The sequence below is a fragment of the Siniperca chuatsi genome, linkage group LG16 (genome assembly GCF_020085105.1).
Source record: "Siniperca chuatsi isolate FFG_IHB_CAS linkage group LG16, ASM2008510v1, whole genome shotgun sequence".
NCBI classification, from domain to species: Eukaryota; Metazoa; Chordata; class Actinopteri; order Centrarchiformes; family Sinipercidae; genus Siniperca; species Siniperca chuatsi.
In genome coordinates, this window is record NC_058057.1 from 6,167,743 (window position 1) to 6,190,534 (window position 22,792).

The window sequence follows — 22,792 nt, forward strand, 5'->3', positions numbered from 1 at the left end:
CTAGGCTAGTTTGGTGTTGCCAGCCAAGGGGAGGCACAACAAAGCTATCATTGCTAACAGTTGAGCTTGCTACAGTGAAATGCAAAGTGCAAAGTACGTTTGCTGTATATAACTTATGCTCTGTTCATATCATGTTCACTATAACTATAACTCATACAGATTTACACACCTTGTTTTCCTGGCTCAGCATGAGAGGGTGTGTGTGCCACTGCTGTGAAGAATTGACACAGAGACCTGCCAGCCAATAAGACAAGTATTTCCACGTATTTTCCTGTAAACCCTCACTGATTGGTCTTGCCTCTTTAGTGACAAACTGCTCTAAGTGGAGAATTATTCAGGGCGAAAGAAAAAATCCTCAGGGCTACAACCCCAAATGCTCAGGCCAGGCGATGCCCATGGCTGTAGCTAAATTTAAGGAAGTGATTTCATCGGCATTTAATTCAATATCATGTCTCAATATAACAGAGGATGCTAACTTTAGTCCCTCCCAAATTGATCATCTTCTTGATAGTGCTGCAGGCTCACCGCAAATGAAGATAATAAGACAAAGAGAGTTAGCTCCATGGTATAACCCCCAAACCTGCAAATTAAAGCAAACATTGTGAAAACTTGAAAGGAAATGGCATTCCACCAATCTGGAAGAATCTCGTTTAGTCTAGCAAGATAGTCTTAAAACATATAGGAAGGCCCTCCGTAATGCCAGAGCAGCCTATTTCTCATCATTAATAAAAGGAAAATTAGATCAACCCCTTGTTTCTTTTCAGCACTGTAGCCAGGCTGACAGAGTCATAGCTCTGTTGAACCATTTACTCCTATAGCCCTCAGTAGTAACGACTTGAGCTTCTTGACAAAATACTAATTACGAGACAAAATTCATCACCTCCTGCCCTCAACTGGTAACAATTTATCTTCAAACACCGGAACCTTAGAAACAGCTGTAAAACAGTTAGCACTAGTGGTTAGCACTAATTTAGTAAATATGATTAATCTGTCTTAATTAACAGGCTATGTACCACAGTCCTTTAAAGTAGCTGTAAATCATCTTAAAAATCTTGATTCAGGGGTTTCAGCCAATTATAGACCTATGTCTAACCTTCCCTTTCTCTCTAAGATCCTTGAGAAAACAGTCGCCAATCAGTTGTGTGACTATCTACATAACAATAGTTTGAGGATTTTCAGTCAGGATTTAGAGTGCATCATAGCACAGACACAGCACTGGTGAAAATTACAAATGACCTTCTAATTGCATCAGACAATGGACTTGTCTTTGTACTTGTCTTGTTACATCTTAGTGCTGGTATTTGACACCACTGACCATCACATACTATTACAGAGACTAGAACATTTAATTGGCATTAAAGGAACCGCACTTAGCTGGTTTAAATCCTATCAGATCGATCTCAGTTTGTACATGTTAACGATGAATCCTCCATGCACGCCAAAGTTAGTCACAGAGTTCTGCAAGGTTCTGTGCTTGGACCAATTCTATTCACCTTATATATGCTTCCTCTTGGCAATATTATTAGGAAACACTCCATAAACTTTCATTGTTATGCAGATGATATTCAATTATATCTATCGATCAAGCCAGATGAAACCAATTAGTTAGGCCTTTAGGATGCTCAAACAGTCACGAAACTTGCCACCCTTGATAACTTGATGTTATTGTTGATGCTGATGTAGCTTAGCACAAGCACCAGTTGGCAGTGGGTGGAAATGTCAGTCGTCTTGTCTACTTGAATGGCAATAACATCAGCGCTCTTTACTTACTCCAGAATGTAATCCCTAGCACTGACAATATGCAGTCCAACAGCTCGTTTTGTACCGTCTTTGACGTGCCTTTAAAAACGTTAAGTTAGCTCCTCCAGCACACTGTCTAGGGAGGCAACAAAATCCACCAATTGCCTGAAAATACCAGGGTTGTCTGAGTAGTCAGTCTCTTCATTCCACGCAAGACAGACTCAAAAGCCCCACAAAATTTAACACAACCGACTATTTTGGATAAAATGTGCCTGTTTTTAATCCACCTCCTCATTGTGTTTCCTCACTGCGATGCTGTGGCCGACGTCCAGCTGCGTAACGATGTTCACTCTGCCTAATATGGCTACCGTTAGCTTGACAGAATTATCTATGTGTGCCTTGGTGTTCTCATGTTTCCTTACTTTCTCAGACAGGTGCTTCATATCCTTCACTCTCTTAAAACTGTCCATGCTGGATCGGTCCCCGTTGTTTTAAAAAGCAAGCACGGAAAGCAAAATAAGGCATTAGCATAGACTATATCCAGCTAGCCAGGCCTTTCTGTTGTACCAGCTATGAGAGTAGCCTTGCATACGCTGCTTCCCTTTTTCGCTAGCCTGCTATCTGATTGCGAGGTCAGGTTGATCTGGACCCAACTCTTTCTCATATTGTTAACTTATTATATAAGTTCTTCTCTCAAACGGATCTTGGAGGAGAGATTTTACAGAGTTAGGGGTGGACCTTGGAGGAGCAAATAAGTGATTGCGCTCGGGGCCAGAAGTTAATAAAATGTTTAGGACAGTGTGTGTGTTAGAGAGAGAGAATCAGAAATACTTTATTGATCCCCAAGGGGAAACTCTTTTGTTACAGCTGCTCACTATCACGTCAATGCACACAGGAATAGAAGTACTAAGCAAATCAAAATATAATACACTAAATACAGGTAAGATAAATAAAGTACAAAGTGGATATAAGTATAAAAGCTAAATAAGTAAGTACAAAAGTGGATTTCGAGGTTGATAGGTTGATAAGTATGCACGGTATAATAATACAATGTAATAATATAAGTAATAAGTAATAGTGAGTAATAATAATAGTGCAATAATGAGTACTGTCAAGTTAAGTGTAGCTTATTAAGATAATTACGAGATGGTAGATATTGCACAGCAGTAATAGAAGTATGAATAAATAAATATCTAAAAACAGAGTATATTGCACAACAGTATTAAACAGAGAATATTGCACAATTATAGGCAGAGGGTGTGTGTCGGTTATATGCTTGTGTGTGTGTTTGTGGGTTATATGCGCGACCTGCCATAGTTTCATACAATGTGTTTATCCTGTCAACACAGTTTAATATATTAGTGGGAAGCCCTTTGTTTATCATGTCAGTTTCCCCGATCCACTCTCTCCTCACATACACTGAAAAAGCCGTCCATAAATCAAATTTATCACAGTATTCAAATGAATGAAAAAGCGTTCTTAAATTTGTACTCAAATTGAATTTAAAATTTTCAGCTTGCCATTGTGTCCAACGTTGTGCAGTATTACAGACAATACTTAAAAATTAATGTGTGTTGCATCTTTGCTTTGCGATTTTGTCATATTTGTTTGTGGTGTTTTAAATATTTGAGGCAATCCACTGAATTCACCCCACTGATTCTAAATATTTTCTTTCATAGGTCCACCATCCTATTTGCACAGCATACACACTCAAAGCCTATATAGTGGTAAGTGCTGTCATATTTCTTTTCTTTTGTGTTGCTGTTGAAGCTGATGTTTGTTTCTCAGTTGATTATAATTGAAAATAAATACTTGCTTTACTCTGACAAATATTGCCATTCTAAACAAGCCTTTAACAGAATCAGAAAACATTAAAAACACATTTAGTTGATGTTTAGTGTTAGTCCATTTAAATACAATCAATTAATTTGCAAGTGATAGATTTCCATCGTGTGTTGAATTTTGGCAGCGGAGCAGACCTTTTTGTTTATGTCTGAATTGCGGATTGGAGCTTTAATGATGTGACTAATGATGATCTTGATGTTTGTTTGATGTATGTTACAGGGTTAGGTGCAGGGGATGTGGAGTTGTAAGGGGTGCACAGAAACTGTGTCAAGTAGGTCCAAGCTTTTACATCACTACAAGCATCCACATTTTGGACATAGTTCTCGCTTTCCATGTACAGTGGTGTGCAAAAGTGTTTGCCCCCTTCCTGATTTCTTATTTTTTGCATGTTTGTCACACTTAAATGTTTCAGATCTTCAAACAAATTTAAGTATTAGTCAAAGATAACACAAGTAAACACAAAATGCAGTTTTTAAATGAAGGTTGTTATTATTAAGGGAAAACAAAATCCAAACCTACATGGCCCTGTGTGAAAAAGCAATTGCCCCCTAAACCTAATAACTGTTTGGGCCACCCTTAGCAGCAACAACTGCAATCAAGCGTTTGCGATAACTTGCAATGAGTCTTTTACAGTGCTGTGGAGGAATTTTGGCCCACTCATCTTTGCAGAATTGTTGTAATTCAGCCACACTGGAGGGTTTTCGAGCATGAACTGCCTTTTTAAGGTCATGCCACAGCATGTCAATAGGATACAGGTCAGGACTTTGACTAGGCTACTCCAAAGTCTTCATTTTGTCAAGAAATCAGGAAGGGGGCAAACACTTTTGCACACCACTGTACATACCTACACTGTCCATACACATTTAAGACGTTGAATGCCCTTGTCGTCTACCAAAGTAAAATCAACTCCACAGGGGTCACTCTCAAAGAGGAAGCAATATTCAGTTGCCACCTTTGTGCTTGTGGTGATTTAGAATCAGAGAGGGAGACAGTAATTTGTATGTTTTTAGGCTGTGACTTTAAAACATTTATTGTACATTTAAATCACACAAAAACCAAAAACACTGCCATCACACATTGGTTGATTTTAAACCTGGAGTAGTTATAACTACTAGGATATCATCTGTGATCTGCTCGCAGCAAGGCTCTTACCATGGTAGGGACCCTGGTGTATATTCTCAGTTTAAACCAGTAGTTGACTTTAAAATAAAAACACAAGAGCTGCATTAAGTCACTAATCAAAATTTAGTTTGTTTGATGATGCAGATGCATGTTTAATGTTCTACTCTAGTTAGTTGTCCTTGTCTCTAAATTTACCTTCATTCTAACTTTCACCTTACCTTTTCTAGATCTATACTGTCACTATGCTTGCCCAATTTCATATTTATTCTTTTCTCGATAGTGCTAGGTTAATAGGTCTAACTACCTTTTATTTACCTACCCTTGTCTGTTTTGAACAGGGCATGGATGAAGATGCAATCAACAAGGCCATTGAAGACACCACTGTTGGGATTTATGTTATTAAAGAACATGCTTCAAATGATGAACCATAGGACATTGGAATTGTCCTTGAAGGCATCAAGGTGTTGCAAAATCTGGATAATGTAGCATTAGCTGTTGTTCGGACTGATGTATGCCCTGAACCTCAGCTACCCTGCTGACCTCCGCTACACCTTTTAAGTAGTCCAAAAGATTTTCATGGAACTGGATGGGGGTAAACTTTCTAACAAAGTACTTGCTCTAAAAAACAGGCTCTTTCAGTGAAACGGTCAGAGAGACTGCACTGCCAGAGATAAATACAAGACATTTGAATTCCTCAAAAGGCATCTTTGGTATTGCTATACCATTTGAACTGCTTTTTCATTTTCTTTTGTTAATCCACTGTTGTAAGTTGACAGTATTTTTTCTTATGAATCCATTATGAAAATAGTTTAAAGAGGGTTTGTAACTATTTTTGTTCTGATTCAACTTTAAAAACAGCTGCAGTATTTTGTATTTCCTGGTTTGAATCCTCTTTGACAACAGCTTATACAAGGTTTACATATCTATTTGTGTTTATTCCTCAGGGAAAACAAAAGCAAACTTTCTAACAAAGCACTAGCTCTAATTTGCCATATTCACTTTGTGCCATGTTTGGTTTATTTAAGTGAAAGAGTGCTATTCTTGTTTTGTATTTGCTCTTGGGAATGCACTGTTTGTGGACAGTTCCCATTATTTTGTATTTGCACTTTTAAATCTACTGTGACAACATATTATTCAGGGTTTATAAATGTCTTTGCTGTTCTTAATCCATTCTGCAGATATGTTTGAAGCATGTATATGCTCCTATTGATACACTGTGAAAACAGTTAATGCAAGGTTACATTATTTATATTGTGAATCCATTCCACTTTATACAGAATTTACATGATTTTTGTTGTGAATCCACTGTGTAAACATTGCATTATTATGTATTTGTGTTTGAATCCACTGCTGTTGATGCATGGTTTACAGAGTCCAATTTTTGTATTTTGTGCAATTATGATTCCTTTGTAAAACCCGTTTACGGCAACTGCACTGAATCCTGGGTAAAGTCATGCATGTTCTGCAAAGTTTTAAGGCTTAATATAGCAACATTTTAGTACATAACTTTGCCTTTTTTGTCATTGTAAATCAGGTTTTTTTTTATACATGGAACTGATGTCTACATTTGGATAAGTTAACTTTAACAAATCAAGTTAGATTTAAGATCAAACTCGGGTACCTGGGACATAATAAAATTGCTATAAAGTTACATAATAATAATAATAATAATAAATAATAATAATATAGCCGCAAGCAGCAATTCCGGGGTTCAAGCCAACACAAATTGCATTTTTGGGCCTTAATTACAGAGCCACAATGTGGCTGATTGGACTTCATTTCCAGTTACTGGGCCAAGTTTTGTATTTCTAGCTCATTCCAGCTCACAGGAATTTGAGCCAAAGCGGCAGTTCAACAACAAATAATAATAATAAACCGGCACAAACACAGAAGGATTTCAGCCCCTTTGGGGGCCACATTCTGATCATGTGGGATCAATGTACACATTAAAATCAAATAAATTCAAAGGACCTTTTTCCCCCCAGTGTAGAGGTCCTGACCATAGACTATTTAAAAGAAGGTCCTGACCTACTAGCAGTGGCTCGCTTAGGGCAATAAAATAAATCGGCCTTTTCGGATTAGATTTGAGAACACTGATTTGCTAAATTTTATGTCATATGTTCATATCTTTGGCTAAACTGCTACTTATGAGCGATTTCTACATTACTCCAGAGCTGCTGAGACATGCAGACAGGCGGAGGCGATATGTAGGAAAAGCATGTATATTGCGCAGATGATATTTTACACATTTCTTGGTGAATTTCGAATTTCAAACACACAAATATAGACAATGTGTAACATTCATTATTAGTATTAGTAGTAGGTGTAATGGGTTTTTGTGGCTCAAGGTCTAAAGGAGGGCAGCACCCTAGTGCCCTCTATTGGCCAGCTGCCACTACCATTACTATTATTTTAAATCTCTATGTGGAATTTGCATTGTGCTATTATATGTTCTCTTTCAATCTGCTCTCTCTCAATTCAAATCAAAGGCTTTATTGGCATGAAAGTTTTGAAAAACTATTTTGCCAAAGCACCCAAGTTCAAATTGATCAAATATTTGTACACTACACAAACCAGTAATTGAAAAAAATAATAAAATACAGTAATATTGAAAATATACATACACAAAACAGTAATATTAGCAATAACACAACAGATAAAATACAGTAAATAACATCAAAAGTGTATATACAACCAAAATGTATTGTATACATGACTGTGTGTGTGTGCGTGTATATGTAACTTGTATGTGTGTGCGCGCATGTGTGTGTGTGTGTAGGCTGTGATGTCAAGATAATTATTTGTCATATTCAGTGATGTTGTGTTAACTATGTGTCCCTCAGTTTATGACATGCAGTCACATATTGTGCAGCTATGTTAGCTGCACATCCCTCTCCTAATAGAATCTGTTGCTTTTTAATGTCATTTAGCTTTGTAACGTTTGGGATTTAACAAATCAAATTTCTTAAAGTATTCCACTCTGTCTCTACCTCACCTGTCGTGCAATGACTACAAACAACTTAAAGCTCAATGTGAGATGTAACCAAACTCAAAAAAGTGTTTTTTTAAAATGTTAATAAGTAATGGGTAACGGCCTAATTCTGCCCTGCACAGATTGCTTGGTGTTTTTCTTTGGATGTTTAATATGGACCAACAGAATTCTGCATGCAGGGTCTCTCTCTCTCTCTCTCTCTCTCTCTCTCTCTCTCTCTCTCTCTCTCTCTCTCTCTCTCTCTCTCTCTCTCTCTCTCTCTCTCTCTCTCTCTCTCTCTCTCTCTCTCTCTCTCTCTCTCTCTCTCTCTCTCTCTCTCTCTCTCTCTCTCTCTCTCTCTCTCTCTCTCTCTCTCTCTCTCTCTCTCTCTCTCTCTCTCTCTCTCTCTCTCTCTCTCTCTCTCTCTCTCTCTCAACAGGCCAAGCCCAAGGAGCATAAAAGGGATAAACATCAAAATCTCTCGAGGCAAGATTGCATGATGAGCCAAATGTTTTCTTGGAATCACTGAAAACCCAGCGGGGCATGTACACATGCTTGCTCACATGTTTGGAGGCTTAATAGCATTTACACATTCTGTCACGGCACAGCAAAGAAAACTTTCAGTTCTATAAATCAGGCAATTGTTTTGTTTTCCCTTTGGCTTGTCTAGCCTGGCGACCATCGCTGTTATTAAATGGAGAATAGTCACTCCCAGCAATCATAAACAGTTTGTCACTTCCCAAAGACTGTACTTGTACTGTAATGACCTAATATGTTCTACAGATGCCTGTTTGAACTTCTCAATTCAATAAAGTGGGGAAAAAGTTGATTAACAAAAACAAACAAAAAAAACATTTCACTGGCGTAAACAGACACACACTGGTTTGGCGTTCATGCACACCATTTAAATTTTAATCAGGGTAGGTAGATTCTTGACCCACTTGCCCAACCGGGGCAGTGGCAAAAAATGTTATTGTTGGACCCTGAGTACACTCGCATTGTCTGACTGAACTAGCTTGAAGGGAGTGCTCCATTTTCTAGGAGTCATGGTCTCTTCAAGATTAACTCCAGGGTTCTCTGACATTTAAAAACAGGTCACAAACATATACAAATAAAATATAAAAAGGCTAAATATGTAATTTCAATAATGAAGAATATTCATAATGTTAATGTATTTGGCCTCTCCTGATCCACAGAGTGTCTGTTCTGGATTGTTCTATGCAGTTCCGGACAAGATAAGATTATTGCATCTACACTATTCCTTTTATTTATTCTTATCAGTGTTTTTGTCTTGAAATGGCAAAAAACTGCAACAAGATTTGAGATATATTAGCTAGTTTAGACACCTTAAGAGACTTGTTTTATTGAATATATTATCAGTTTCATGGTGATCAGGAAGAGCACACCATGTCCTTGTAAGCCCCACAAAAAGGCTTGTTGAGAGAACAGATCAACCAGGGGAGGATTAGTGAGGATTACAGCACTGAGGATGACATCAAGTATTATGCAAGGTAAGAAATATGTAATTACATGATTTCAGTTGTATAACGTCTAAAAATTGTAATTTTTTAAAAATCCAAAAGAATTTTTTTAGACTTTCCTTATTGAATTATATTAATGTGTATGTACATTTGTGGGATTTAAAAAAAACAATTCTGAGGGGTAAGGCCCTGTGCCATATCCTTAAAGTTTCTCTGTCTGTTTCTCTCTGTGTTGTGGGCGTGGCACTCCCTCTCTCCACAGGCTCCTGACTCATCAACCAACACACCGGCTCCAAGCCGCACACCAGCAACTCATCCACTGATCACGTGTATCAACCCTGGTCGAACTTCCACTCATCGCCAGATCGTTGTTTTCAACCCATGTGGTAGTTCACGTCCCATAATATCATTCTAGTTATTTTGCTTCCTTGTGTTTTGAATTGTGCTAACCTTGCTCTCCCTGTGCTCAGGATCACAGCCTGCTTGTCTGTCTGCCTCGCCCAGCAACTCTGCCTGCCAGCCTTGCTTGGTCTCAGCTACACAGCCACACGTACCTCCAGACTTGGACCCCAGAAATACCTCATCCACCCATGGCTCCCCTCTCACCCCTCGGTCTCCGTCCTCTGGCTCCCTTCCCTCAATCCCATCAAAACTCTGGTGAACTGTACAATAAATCCCTCATCTCTAACTCACCTCTCTGTGTCTGTGTGAGTCTGCGTTTGAGTCAACCCTTGTGAATCGTAACATCATCGTCCTGTCCTAAATGGTTTCCATAAATAGTTAGGGCTGCTAGTTAAAGACTAACAGAAATCATACCTTAAATCACAATCCACTAATACAGTAACTGCATTATCTAACAGGTCTATCCATTCATTTGTTTCTGTCTTTATTTCAGTCTATCATGTGGTCCCCCAAACACCATAAGAGTCATATGAATGTCATAGAGAGCAAACCCATTGCTGCCTGCAGGGAGTATTATTCAGGCCAGTTCTCTTAGATTAACTTTTATTTACGTTAACAGAACCTTTTTTCAGTTCACAATCAATATTATATATTTCTTTAAGTCATTGTGCATATCATTGATATCATGGCTTGATTATGTTTACTCTTTTCTGTACAGTACCAACAGCCTAGACATTTTGATGCACAGAGATCAGAGCCTGTGATGCGTTCCCGATAACACCTACGAATTGAAAACAATACTACGCTAGCGGCTCTGTGAGGCTGTATTTAGTCACAGTGGTGCTTTGCGCAAAATGCTAATGTCAACATGCTAACATGCTCACAATGGCATATTGATGTTTACCAGGTAATCGAAATGTTTACCACATTCACCATCTTAGTTTAGCATGCAAACATTTGCTAAGTAGCACTAAACACAAAGTGCAGTTGAGGCTGATAGGAATGTCATTAGTTTTAAAAAGACTGAAAGTCAGGAGATCACCAAAGTCTTTAAGGCCTGACCGCTAGGGGTCATGAGCAATGCCAAGGGGCAGGGTGAGAAAGTAAGTACACCCTCAAATTCTCCTATGGCCCTCCCTTCCAGTATGGTTAAAAAATACAGACAGCAGTGGGGTATGTGGGAGGCAAACAATGGTGTGAGGCATGGCCTCATGGCTACGTAGTGTGTGACAAAGCAGGGATCTGTGGGGAAATGGGTGCTAATGGTCAAAGCTAACCAGCCATGAGCAGCTACTGTCGGGATCTCTGTTGAAAAGGCGCAGAGGCCAGCAGTGCTTTGACAGTCACTAGAAGAACATTTGCGCCCCATAAAAAGAGTCACTGTGTGGGTACCTGTATTGTAACTGGGCTAGCAGCTCTCCTACAAGAGGCTCTAACAGTGTGTGGAAAGTGCCAGTGCATAATCATAACCACACTCTTTAGAGTGGTTAAGTTAATGTTACCTTTTTTCAACCCTAAATTTCTAGTGAAGCTACAGTGGTGTGAAAAAGTGTTTGCCCCCTTCCTGATTTTGTCAGGCCCAGCCCTTCCCACTACGCTCGCCAGTCCAGAACCAGCCCACCTTGTTCCGGTCCAGAGCGCCGCCAGTAAACTCCCTCGACCTGGTCCCGTCGAGTCCTCGGGGCGGCCACAAACCATGCTGGATTCCTTGCATGCCTACTACTATCTGCACAATAAAACTGTTCCAACCTTACCTCCATTCTGGTTCGTGTGTTCTGCATTTGGGTTCAGAAAACAGGTCCTGCGACAGAACGATCTGGCCAACATGGACCCAGCGGAAACCAGATCTGATGACTTGAAAGAACTGGTGTTGAACCTTTCTAGTTTGCTGGAGAGTTGGGGAACAGCCAGCAGCGAGCAGTCCAGGCTGACAGTCAAAGCTCCCGCACGTTTTGCTGTCTCCCGCATGCCCTGGCTATGGGACTCCCTTCCTGAGTGGGCCAAGATCTTTGTGTCTGCTTCCGGTTCCCGGCTTGACTCCCGACCCGCCAGTCGGCAGCCCGCACCCCGGTTTACTCATCTCCAGACTGTACCTCAGCATGTTGCTGTCTTGGCGCCTTCCGGGAAACGCTCCAGGAAGAAGCATGGCTCCCTCCGCTGTTCACCTGCCCAGCTGCTCAGCCGCCCCCTGTCCCTGCGGGATCGCAGCAGCACCCTGTCCTTGCTGCCGCTGGATTGCAGCAGCACCAATCCCTTGCCATCGCTAGATCGCAGCAGCCTCTGTCGCAACCATCACTCCCTGCTGGATCGCAGCAGTCATCGCAGCAGACAGAAACCCCTGCAGGGTGGCAACAGCTCCCCGCTCCCGGACTCTCTGCCAGACCTCAGCAGCTCCCTGGACTTCCTGCTGGATCGCAGTCGACTCATTCCCGGCTGGATCTCAGCAGTTCCCTGGACTTCCTGCTGGATCGCAGTCGATTCCTTCCCGGCTGGATCTTAGCAGCTCCCTGGACTCCCCTGCTGGATCGCAGTAGACTCCGTCCCGGCTGGATCGCAGCAGCTCCCTGGACTCCCTGCTGGATCGCAGTAGACTCCTTCCCGGCTGGATCGCAGCAGCTCCCTGGACTCCCTGCTGGATCGCAGTCAACTCCTTTCCCGGCTGGATCGCAGCAGCACCAATCCTTGGCCGATGCTGCCAAGGATTGGCGCAACCACCTCCGCTTCCGGTTGGATCATAGCACAACGCAGGACTGACTGCTGGGTCGCAACAAGTCAGTGAATCATCGGTGGGGTCACAACAGCAGCCGCACCCTCCTTCTCAGTCGGAGGAGCAGGTTCCGGTCTCCCGCACACCACCGGTCCAGCCCGCTCCTCAGCCAGTCATTCCAACGCCGGCTCCATGTCCTGCTGCCTCGTCGCTGGCCCCATGTCCTACTGCCTCGGCGCCGGACCAAGAGCAATTTTCAAGTGAGAGGCTTGTGTCTGGGCAGAGATAGATTTTATAGATGTTATCTTATCTAAGCTTTATTGTTCTGTGCTTTGCTTAATCGGGAGAGTAACGGACCGCCGTGTCCTAATTGCTGTGTGGTTTTCTTTGTGTTTAGCACGTTCCATTTGTATCGGTACCACGCCGTTGGGCCGTTTAACTGTGTTAGCTTTAGCCACTGTGGAAGCTAATAACTTTATATATAAGCTATAAGCTTTATCAGACCAAAGTCCAGTAACACAGTTGGTGAATGAAAGTTTGCTGCTGGGTTACTGTGTGATAAAGGAACAGCTCTTAAGTTGTGCCTTACTCTGTGTATTTTCCTTTCTGTTTCCTCGCCACTAAACCACACACCTTTACACGTACATTTATACACATCTCAAACGACCCAGATAGCGTGAGAGCAAAGCTAGCTAAGCTGCTCGCTATCTTGAGGACAATTAGAGCTTATCCTTCCTTTCGGCTCTGTCCCTTTGTTTGAGTTTCGCGGTTCTGCCCACCATTTTGGCTCTGTGTGACGTAGACCCATGTGGTCACGCTCGCCATCTTCCTTCCATTCCTCCCACCCCATTGTCCTCCCACCCCATTGCCCCCCCACCCCCACACACACACCTTATATGCTTGCTGATTGTTGTATGCATATTGTGTTTAGACTAGATGGTAGTGGTTGTTGACTGAGGTTATTGATTGTGAATCAGGGCTTAGATTAAATAAATGCTATAGTATCTTTTAAAGAGCAGTTGCTCAGTGCTCGGAACTCACCCTTTACTGTCCCCCTTTTAATGTAAGATAGTACCTTAAATATCTGCATTTTTTAGGTGGACAGCCACCTTTGAGACTATTTTTCACGTTTGGTTATTGGTGCCTGATTCCAGGGTGGTGCCCTGTAATTATTAATCCATATGAATATTTTAAATAATATTAATAATTGTATTAATATTCATAAATCTCTGATATTTCTGCTAATAACCAAACCTGCCCTACCTGAATCCCAACACTCTGCTGGGCTTTCTTGGTGATGGAGCTGATTTTCAGCATCCACTTGAGGTTTTGGGTGATGATGGTGGCCCAGGAAGCGGAAGGACTCCACAGTGTTGACTGGGGAGTCACACAGGGTGATGGGACCAGTGGGGCTAGGTTCTTCCTGAAATCCACTGTCTTAAGGGCATTAAGCTCCAAGTTGTTCAGACCGCACCAGGTCACGAGATGGTCAATCTCCCACCTGTAGGCAAATTCATGCCCACCAGAGATGAGCCCAATGAGGGTGGTGTCGTCTGCGAACTTCAGGAGCTTGACGGACTAGTGACTATAGGTGCAGCTGTTGGTGTACAGAGAGAAGAGCAGAGGGGAAAGGACGCAGCCTAGAAGAGAATCAGTGCTGATGGTCCTGGAGTCAGAGATGTGTTTCCAGGAGAGTCCAGGTGCTAGAGGATGAAGTGAAGGACCATGTTTACTGCATCGTCTACAGACCTGTTGGCTCTGTAGGCTAACTGCAGGGGGTCCAGGAGTGGGTCAGTGATGGTTTTGAGATGCGACAACACCTGGTCTGCAGTCATTGAATTCTGTGGCACTTGGTTTTTTGGGGACGGGGATGATGGTGGAGGTCTTGAAGCAGGCTGGAACATGGCATGTCTCCAGTGAGGTGTTAAAGATACAGCTGATCAACAAAGTGCTGAGGGCAGAGGGAGAGACCGAGGTGGGAGAGGTGGAGCTGGTGGGCTGGAGCTGGTGGATGCAGTCACAGGGGATGTTGTCAGAACTGTCCCATTGTCTTTCAAATCGACAGTATAATTCATTCAGTTTGTTGGCCAGCAGCAAGTTGGAGTGGGAGGCTTTAGGTTTGTAGTTGGTGAAGTGTCTGAGCCTCCTCCAGACAAACAGAATCAATTGCTGAGAACTGTTGTTGTATTCTCTGAGTACAGTCATTTAGCTTCTCTCATCACCATGCTAAACCTGTACTTTGCCTCCCTAAACCTGTCCCTATCTCCACTCCTGAATGCTTTTTCCTTTTCCAACCTTAGCAGTCTTTAGCTGTGAACCAGGGTTTGTCATTGTTATAACTCACCCTGGTGCATGTTGGTATATAGCAGTCTTCATAGAAGCTGATTTAGGACGTCACAGCCTCTGTGAACTCATCCAGACTGTAGCAATCCTTAAAAAAAACATCCCAGTCAGTACAGTTCAAGCACGCATGAAGGTCCTCCATAGCGTCACTGGTCCACTGCTTTGATGTCCTCAAAACAGGTTTAGAGAGCTTTAATGTCTGCCTGTATGCAGGAATTAGGTGGACCATGACGTGGTCAGAGTGTCCCAGTGCAGCGTGAGGGACGGCGTGTTAAGCATTGTTGATTGCTGTGTAACAGTGATCCAAAATATTCTCCTTTCTGGTCGGATATTTAATAAACTGTCTGCATTTGGGGATTTCCTTTGTTAGAGTCACCGAGGACAATAACTAAGGAGTCCAGGTTGTATCTGGTCGGCGAGCATGCGCTGTGCCTCCTGCACGAATGTAAACACAGAGAACCTATTGTCTCATTACTTCAACTTCCAATGATAATTTTTAACTAATTAAAACACTGACATCCAGATTAATTTGATTAATAAAGGGTGTTTTGGCCTGTACACTGAAAATAACTGATTTTAGTATGAGCTCATCTGGTAAGAGAATAAGAGAAACCACATGACAAAACCACATCCTATGTGTAGCTCAAATAAATCATGTTAGCAATCTATTATTTCCATTCTGACTACTGGTTGATTTGTGGGTTTTATGATGGTATGATGCTATGTAAAGCCCTTTGAGCTACAGCTTAAACATTATCCAACATTTTTTCTGTAAATCTACAGTATATGAGCTATGTAAACACACCATTCATATGCACTATGATTAATTCAACTTGGTATCAAGATAGCTACTTGCAAGTCCATGTTGTAAACAGAAAACGGTTAGTGGCATGGCTCTAGGGTTGGCAATGTCGGTCTGTTGCTTGGTTGGTCCACCACTGACAGTCTGTCCACAGACTGAAATATCTTGACAACTACTAGATAGATTGTCATGAATTTTTTTACAGACATTCCTGGCCCCCAGAGGGTGAATTCTACTGATGTTGGTGATCCCCTGACTTTTCTTCTAGTGCCACCATAAGGTAAACATGTTTGGTTTTTGGGAAAATGTGTCAACAACTATTGGATGGGTTTCCATGAAATTTAACACAGACATGTATGTCCCCCTCAGGAAAATTCATAATAACTTTGGTGATCTCCTGTGTTCTCATCTAGTGTGAGAGAAATTTAAATTTGTCCAACTGCAATGACATTCCTATCATTCCTATTGATTCCTAGCATCAACTTTGTGTTTGGTGCTAATTAGCAAATATTAGCATGCTAACTTTAGCATTTAGCTCAAAGCACCAATGTGCCTAAGTAAAGCCTCAGAGCCGCTATCATGGCTGTAGATTCTTAAGTCCTTTTTTTTTTCTTTTTTTTTTTTAATAAAGGGATACTCCAGAAATTTAGTATTGCACTTCCATAAATTTGGGGGACTCACAAGACACACATTTTAAAAAATAGTGCAGTACCCGTTCAGAATTAATAACATTAAATTGACCATTGTGTCAGGTTTTCAAAACGTTAACATTAAAACTCAAATCAACCTCATTAGGTAGGCTATAACCAGCACCGTTGAGAGAGAGGGTTAATACATGGCTCTGGGTTTAAACTTGCACATGCAAGCGTCTTGTTTGGAGAGGGCAAAGGTCACGGGTGCGTTCTGAGCTTGAGGCAGAGGAGAAGGAATCGTAGGAACGAAGGAAAGAATCGAAGGAAACGTCCTTCCTTTATAGTTAGATGGTCAAAATAGATGCAGTAGAGGCTGTCAAATCTCCCTAATATTTTACCATAAACACTGGGGATATTTAAATTGCACAAGTGCAACAAACAGTGCAAAGTGGTAGGTCTTGGACACAGAGATTGTGTGGGCATCTCTAAGTGCACCTGCTAATATCACTTTGCCAAGCAGGGAACTCAAGGGGGTGAACCCAAATCACAGACAGTGGGGGATACAGGGACTGTCAGGCAGGCAGAGATCAAAACCAGGAAAGGCAGTCCAGATGAGGCAAACAAATCCAATAGGGAGCAGGCAGAAATTCCTAAGTCCATAAAACAGGGAGATAGTCAAACACAAGGCACATGAACCAAGACGAACTGACACAGAACAAGGGAAGCACACAGACTATATACACAGGTGACACTGATTAGTGTGGAGCAAACAATCAAAACTGGAGGGAAAGGCAAACAAAGATAGGAAGTAAAACTACACAAGACACATGAGGCAGCAAACTTACAAAATAAAACAGGAAACAACAAAACCCAAGACCTAAAACTATGACAGCTATTTCACCTGCTAGTTCATGTACATGCAGCAGTGCAAAGTGCAAAAAAGCTGGGTGAAGTGGAATATAGATCTGAGGGTGAGGTGATTTATAAATACACTCAACTAGTCACATCACTAGTCTCATAGCTCTGAAACAGCTGAGCCAATCACAGTTAAGCATGACAACTATAGCTTAACAAATGGAGAGAGCTTCTCCAGGAAATTATCGTCTGGATGGAGAAGAGCAGCAAAACGTAAGCACACAGCATCACAAATCTGCAGGCAGATGGGATGGGTTTTTAGTGTTTTTGTACAATGACAGTACAAAAAATTGTTAAACCATTTCAATGGCTGCATCAATCCGATGTGCTTATGAGATGTATATTCTCAAGCGTACCTTCTTTTACCAAAACTTGCTTCGCGCTGCCTCATTTGAATGAACCGCCCTTTGTTTGCTCCTCTCCTCTCACCTTGGCACCGTGCGGGTCTGCGTTGGGCACCAAAATACCACACAGATGGGCAAAGCCAATTATAAAGGAAAATAACCAAACTATTAAAGGGCTGCTTGTGCAGGTTGTAGCACCACCATGAAAATAGAGTCCTGGATCCTATTTTCCATAATACAACTCAATAGCATCTTTTTATTAGGCCCTCTCTGTCTGGTAATTGCTTACATCTTTCAAACTCCATGCCTCCACTTTGTAATGCAGAATTTCAGTCAAACCAAAGGTGAGCTTAAACAAGCTCCTCCAGAGCCATGAAAGATATTATTCAACTGTTTTCACAGGATGATTAATAATCCCCATGTCAAAAAACGCAGCCAACAGATAGACAGCCCCATCTTTTCAAGAAGCAAGCATGGGAACTGAAATCATTTCATTCCTCTGACACCCTGAAAATTAATAAATTAAAATCAATGAAAATCTAAACAGTAAGCTAATGCAACCTGTATGAAGGACTTGAAAAATGACCTGACTGGTACTGAAATATACCAGCATATATATTCAGGCTTGTTGCATTTGTTTAGTGTAGAAAATTAGTAAAACCTGATTGACCTGAAATTTCATCATGGTTCTTGCTTGAAGCACGGTGGCCATGAGAGCAACATCTTCACTAATTTGAGAACACACTAGCAGCATTTAGAAAAAATGCTGTAAAGTGAGAAAACACAACCAAATACAGAAGTGCAAACACATGATGATCTTGTAGAATATGATGCACTGCTGTTGATTAAACTACCTAACAGTATATAAAGTAGTTAAAATTAGCACAACCTTAAACATCCACAGCAGTAAATGCAACATACACATTAATGCAGTAATATTAATCCAAAAATATTTATAATAGTAAAACACTGACAGGGACCATTTTACTGAGCAGTGAGTAGGCTACTTTAAGTAAATGTTGCTATAATACTTACTACACACTTTTACCTTAGTAAGGTTTAGAATGCAGAACTTTTACTTGTAGTGGAGTATTTTCGACGTTAGTATTAGTATTTTTGCTTTAGTAATGGACCTGAATACTTCTTCCACCTCTGGTTAGCACACCCACAGTCTAATTGCACCTGTGTTACCAGCTGAGCCTTCCCCTTTAAGAATGGTGGTCTTGTGGGTAACCTGTGTGTGTGACTGTAGTGTAGCTGGTTTGTTGTGGGAAGTGAGTCTTTCCCAGTGTGTGAGGGGTAGTTATGTTACTTTAGTCAGCCATAAAGTGTCCATATAAGCTCAGGTTACAGTATAATAGTTACTGAAAGGCTGTGTGTTGCGTTTGCTGCCACAGAAATGAAATAATAGTCCCTGTTTGTTACTACAGCGTCTTCTTGTACTCTTCACAGCAGAGTTAAGCTAGCTAGTTACGAGTAAAGCTAATTTCAATTAAAATAGTTTTCTTCCGCCACAGTGAAAAAAAATCACAATGACTCGTAATGTTAGCTCAGCTGCTAACTAGCTAAGTTAGCTTTTCACCATCTGGACAACTTACTGTAGCTGTGTAGAGAAGAAAACGCTGTAAGATAGTAAGGTTACATAACGCTAAACAGGGAACTTTTTTATTTCTCTGAATCAGACGTTCTCACGTTCTCACCTACTGGAATATTCCATTTGGTTTAGGTGAGGGGTGCAATAAAATGGCTTTTATTTTATGAGAAATCACAGAAAGTCCTCTCTCCCATTAGCGCAAGCTTCACAGCGGAGCATTCAGGCCCATTCAAAACAATGCAGTTTAGCTGGCTTCCAGCATATGGTAAAATATAGCGGCTCTCTGTGGATGAGAGGGGAGTTGACTGATGGAAGTCTAAGACGTCATATTTAAGTTCATGTTTTGCTTGTTCAACAGTTATTTGATAAATTGCTGATTAAATACATTCGGACAGGATTTGAATTGCTATTATTGCTATATTGTATTATTTTCAAATCTCATCATTTTGGTGCTGACTAAAACCTCTTTGAGGGGCGCCAAAAATTTCCCTATGCAGGATAACCCCTTACTGCTGCACTTACATGAATGATTCAAACTTGGCACTATCGTTTTCCCTCCCCTAGTTGGGTCACAGTCTGTGGGTCCGCACCGTTAAGCTTTGTTTATACTCCCGCGACACGCCGTGGGACGGGCCTCCACAGAGCTGCAAGCATGCACAGAGGTGTTTATGCTCAGCGCGTTGTTCGTTGCAGTATTTCTCTGACACGCCAGGGGGCATACAAACAAAATATCCTGTGGATAAGCAAGGAGTCAATGAGTGTTACCAGAAGAATGTCATTATCCATTATTACAATCCTGTATACTTTTCTACACTTTTACTACAAAATGACTTATCTTTTGCCAGTGTGGTGGTGATCTCTCTCCATGAATTGAGAGTAATTTGGCTGTCTCTGTGGTCCCTCAAAGAAGAGTAGTAGATGTGTTTGTAGAGGCGAACCTGCTTGGCCAGCTTTGGCGTCCATGTTGAATTGAAAAGCACACTGTGTGCCCTGGGCATCTAGTTATCAAAATTCAGAGGTGCACGACCAAGCTCCGCAACAGCTTGTGGCCCGACGCAAAAGGCGCGATGAGGTCATTTTTGGCCCGCAGACCCTCACGCCAGGGACACTGCGTCGAGCATAAACCAAGCTTTACCACGCCGCTGTACGCCTGTGGTGTGCCGAGTAGGCGGAGTCTGCACACCATTTAAAATGCATCTCAGACGACGCATTCGCCGGATGCCCTGCTCTGTTCAAGCAGGGACAGCAGCGTGTACGCTTACCTCGACCACATGGCCCATATAAACACAAACAGGTCAAGGGAGATTGATACGACAGAATTCCATTCAATTCAAATCTATTTATATAGCGCCAATTCATAACAGAAGTTATCTCATTGCACTTTTCCTATAGAGCAGGTCTAGACTGTACTCTGAGAACTGATGCATGTCATTCAGGCTTGCATAAAATCATATTGTGAACATTGCTATCCATGCTGACAATGATTTGTCAACTAGGAAAGCTACCATGGCTTTTGCCCTGTAGGCCAACATTGTTGTTTGTTTGCTGCTGCTGGCTGACAGATTACACTCCATTTAAACTTGCCGTCAGGTGTTAAGTGGTGCATCTGCGCACTGAAATGGAATGGACCATGTGTCTCTGTCCCTCCTCTGCAGCCACTTTCCTGGTTCCCCAAGCCCTTACATTGTCATTTTCCATCCGTCCACCAGATGCCCTCAAACTTTCCCTTCTTTCCACATCACCTGTGTTGGGCCTCGCCTAGCCTCACCATGTGTGAGAGACAAAGACAGGCCAACCTGGAAATGCCGAAGACTTCACTAAGAGGCTTGACTTGAAACAAAGAACAGACAATAGGAAAGCATCAAGCCGATACAACCATTAATTCACACCTGAAATGTTAAAGTGAGACAAGATCTCATTTGAACCCAACACGAGATCTCAGTTGAATCTAAACACAGATGAGATGAGACGCACAAGACAGCACGTGAAATCTTGGCGCACAGCTATGACAACACCAACTCTATAAAGCCTGGCACTCCACACTGCCTGCTGCCATTTCCACAGTAACCCGTTTACTAATGAAGGTACATCACGTCTCTCTCCACAGTGACTGCTGTTAGCACAAGAAGACGCTTTTCATGTGAGCTTTTTATTTCCCTAGGAAGATTCTTAACTCGCTGGACGAGAAACAGACTGTTTTGTGTTTGCTGAACACTTTATGGATTGTGATCGTTTACTCCCCATAACGATCCCGTACCTGCAGAAGCAAGAGACACGGACTGACCGTTCCCTTCACGGAGAGCAAGATTGCAGCTGAGCCCCTCTCCCTACCAACATCGGCCACTGTTTCCTGCCCCGAAAGGAACAGTTTCACCATTGGACCCGGCTTTGTCAACGTCTGAGCCTGAGAGAAACTCTGCCGGACAAATCCAAACAAACTGACGCATTCATCAGTCGCTAAGAGAGCGATTTCAAGTAAGAGGCTTGTGTCTGGGCAGAGATAGACTTTATAAGTGTGTTATTTTAACTAAGTTTCATTGTTGTGAATTGTGCTTTGTTTTTTGGAAAAGAGACGAACCGCAGTGTTCAAATTGCTGTGTGTTTTTCTTTGAGTTAAGCACATTCCATTTTGTATCGGTACGACGCTGTTGGGCCGTTTTAACTGTGTTAGCTTTAGCCACTGTGGGAGCTAATAACTGTGCTTTATCAGACTAAGATCCAGTAACACAGCTGTTGTACGAAAGTCTACTGCCGGATTACTGTGTGATAAAGGGACAGCTATTACGCATTGCCACGGCATTTGAGATTCTTTGTGCCTTACTCAGTGTGCTTTCCTCTCTCTTCTCTCCCTCCACTAACCCACACACCTTTACACGTACATTTGCACGCTCATACACATCTCAAATGGCCCGTGTTAGCTTAGCCAGCTAAGCTGCACGTTCTTTTGAGGACAAATAGTGTTTTAGCTCTATCACTTTAAGATTTGCAGGTCTGCCCGTCATTTGACTTTGTGCGTGACGACCACCCACTTGGCCGCCACCTTCCTTGCACCCCTCTTCTCTATTGTCTCCCACACACACACACACCACACATCTTACATGCTTGCTCACTGTTGTATACTTATTGTGCTTAAACTAGACAAAGTGGATGTTGGCTGAAGTTATTGATTGTTAATCAGTGCTAAGGTTAAATAAGCGCTATTGTATCTTTTAAAAAGCAGTTGCCTGTGGTTATTGTGTATACATGTTGTGATAATAGCTGGTTGCGATGGTTCGTGCTCGGATCTCACCCTTCACCCTTTTAATGTAAGACAGTGCCTTAAATATCAACATTTGTAGGTGGACAGCCACCTTTGAGACTGTTTTTCATGTTTGGTTATTGGTCCCTTATCCCAGGGTGGTACCCCGTAATTATTAAATCAATATTAATAATGTTGATAATATTAATAATTGTAATAATATTTATAAATATCTTTGATATTTCTGCTAATAATCAAACCTGCCCTACCTGAATCCCAACACCTGACTGTCCCACCCATTTACACACCTGTTTCCACTTCTCTCATCAGCCCTGCAGTTACCTGACCTTCCCAGCTCACCTGTTTCCACTCTCGCTCATCAGCAAGAGTGAGCAGTTTGTATTATTTTCAAATCTCATCATTTTGGCGCTGGCTAAAACCTCTTTGGGGGGTGGCAAAAATTTCCCTATGCAGGATAAACCCTTTCTGCTGCACTTACATGAATGATTCAAATTTGGCACTATCGTTGTTTTCCCTCCACTGTCATTCCTCCATTTATTCTTTTTGCAAATCATGTAATCACTCCAGGTATTTAAATTTTTTCATGCAAGTACTTGATTTGGTAATTGTCAATCAATTGAGGGCATACAATGAAG

The 22,792-nt window shown here is 41.8% G+C and overlaps 1 protein-coding gene and 1 long non-coding RNA gene across 4 annotated transcripts in view; one reads left to right on the forward strand and one right to left on the reverse strand.

Annotated features, from left to right (window-relative positions):
• The window catches only part of opn5 (opsin 5), an 81,714-nt gene that overhangs the window by 15,591 nt on the left and 43,331 nt on the right, over positions 1-22,792 (reverse strand). The gene's annotated exons all lie outside the window — the stretch shown is intronic.
• LOC122863193 lies at positions 3,002-6,235 on the forward strand. Its single transcript, XR_006374941.1, has 3 exons — positions 3,002-3,467; positions 3,805-3,856; positions 5,046-6,235. It is a non-coding gene; the product is annotated as an uncharacterized LOC122863193 (long non-coding RNA).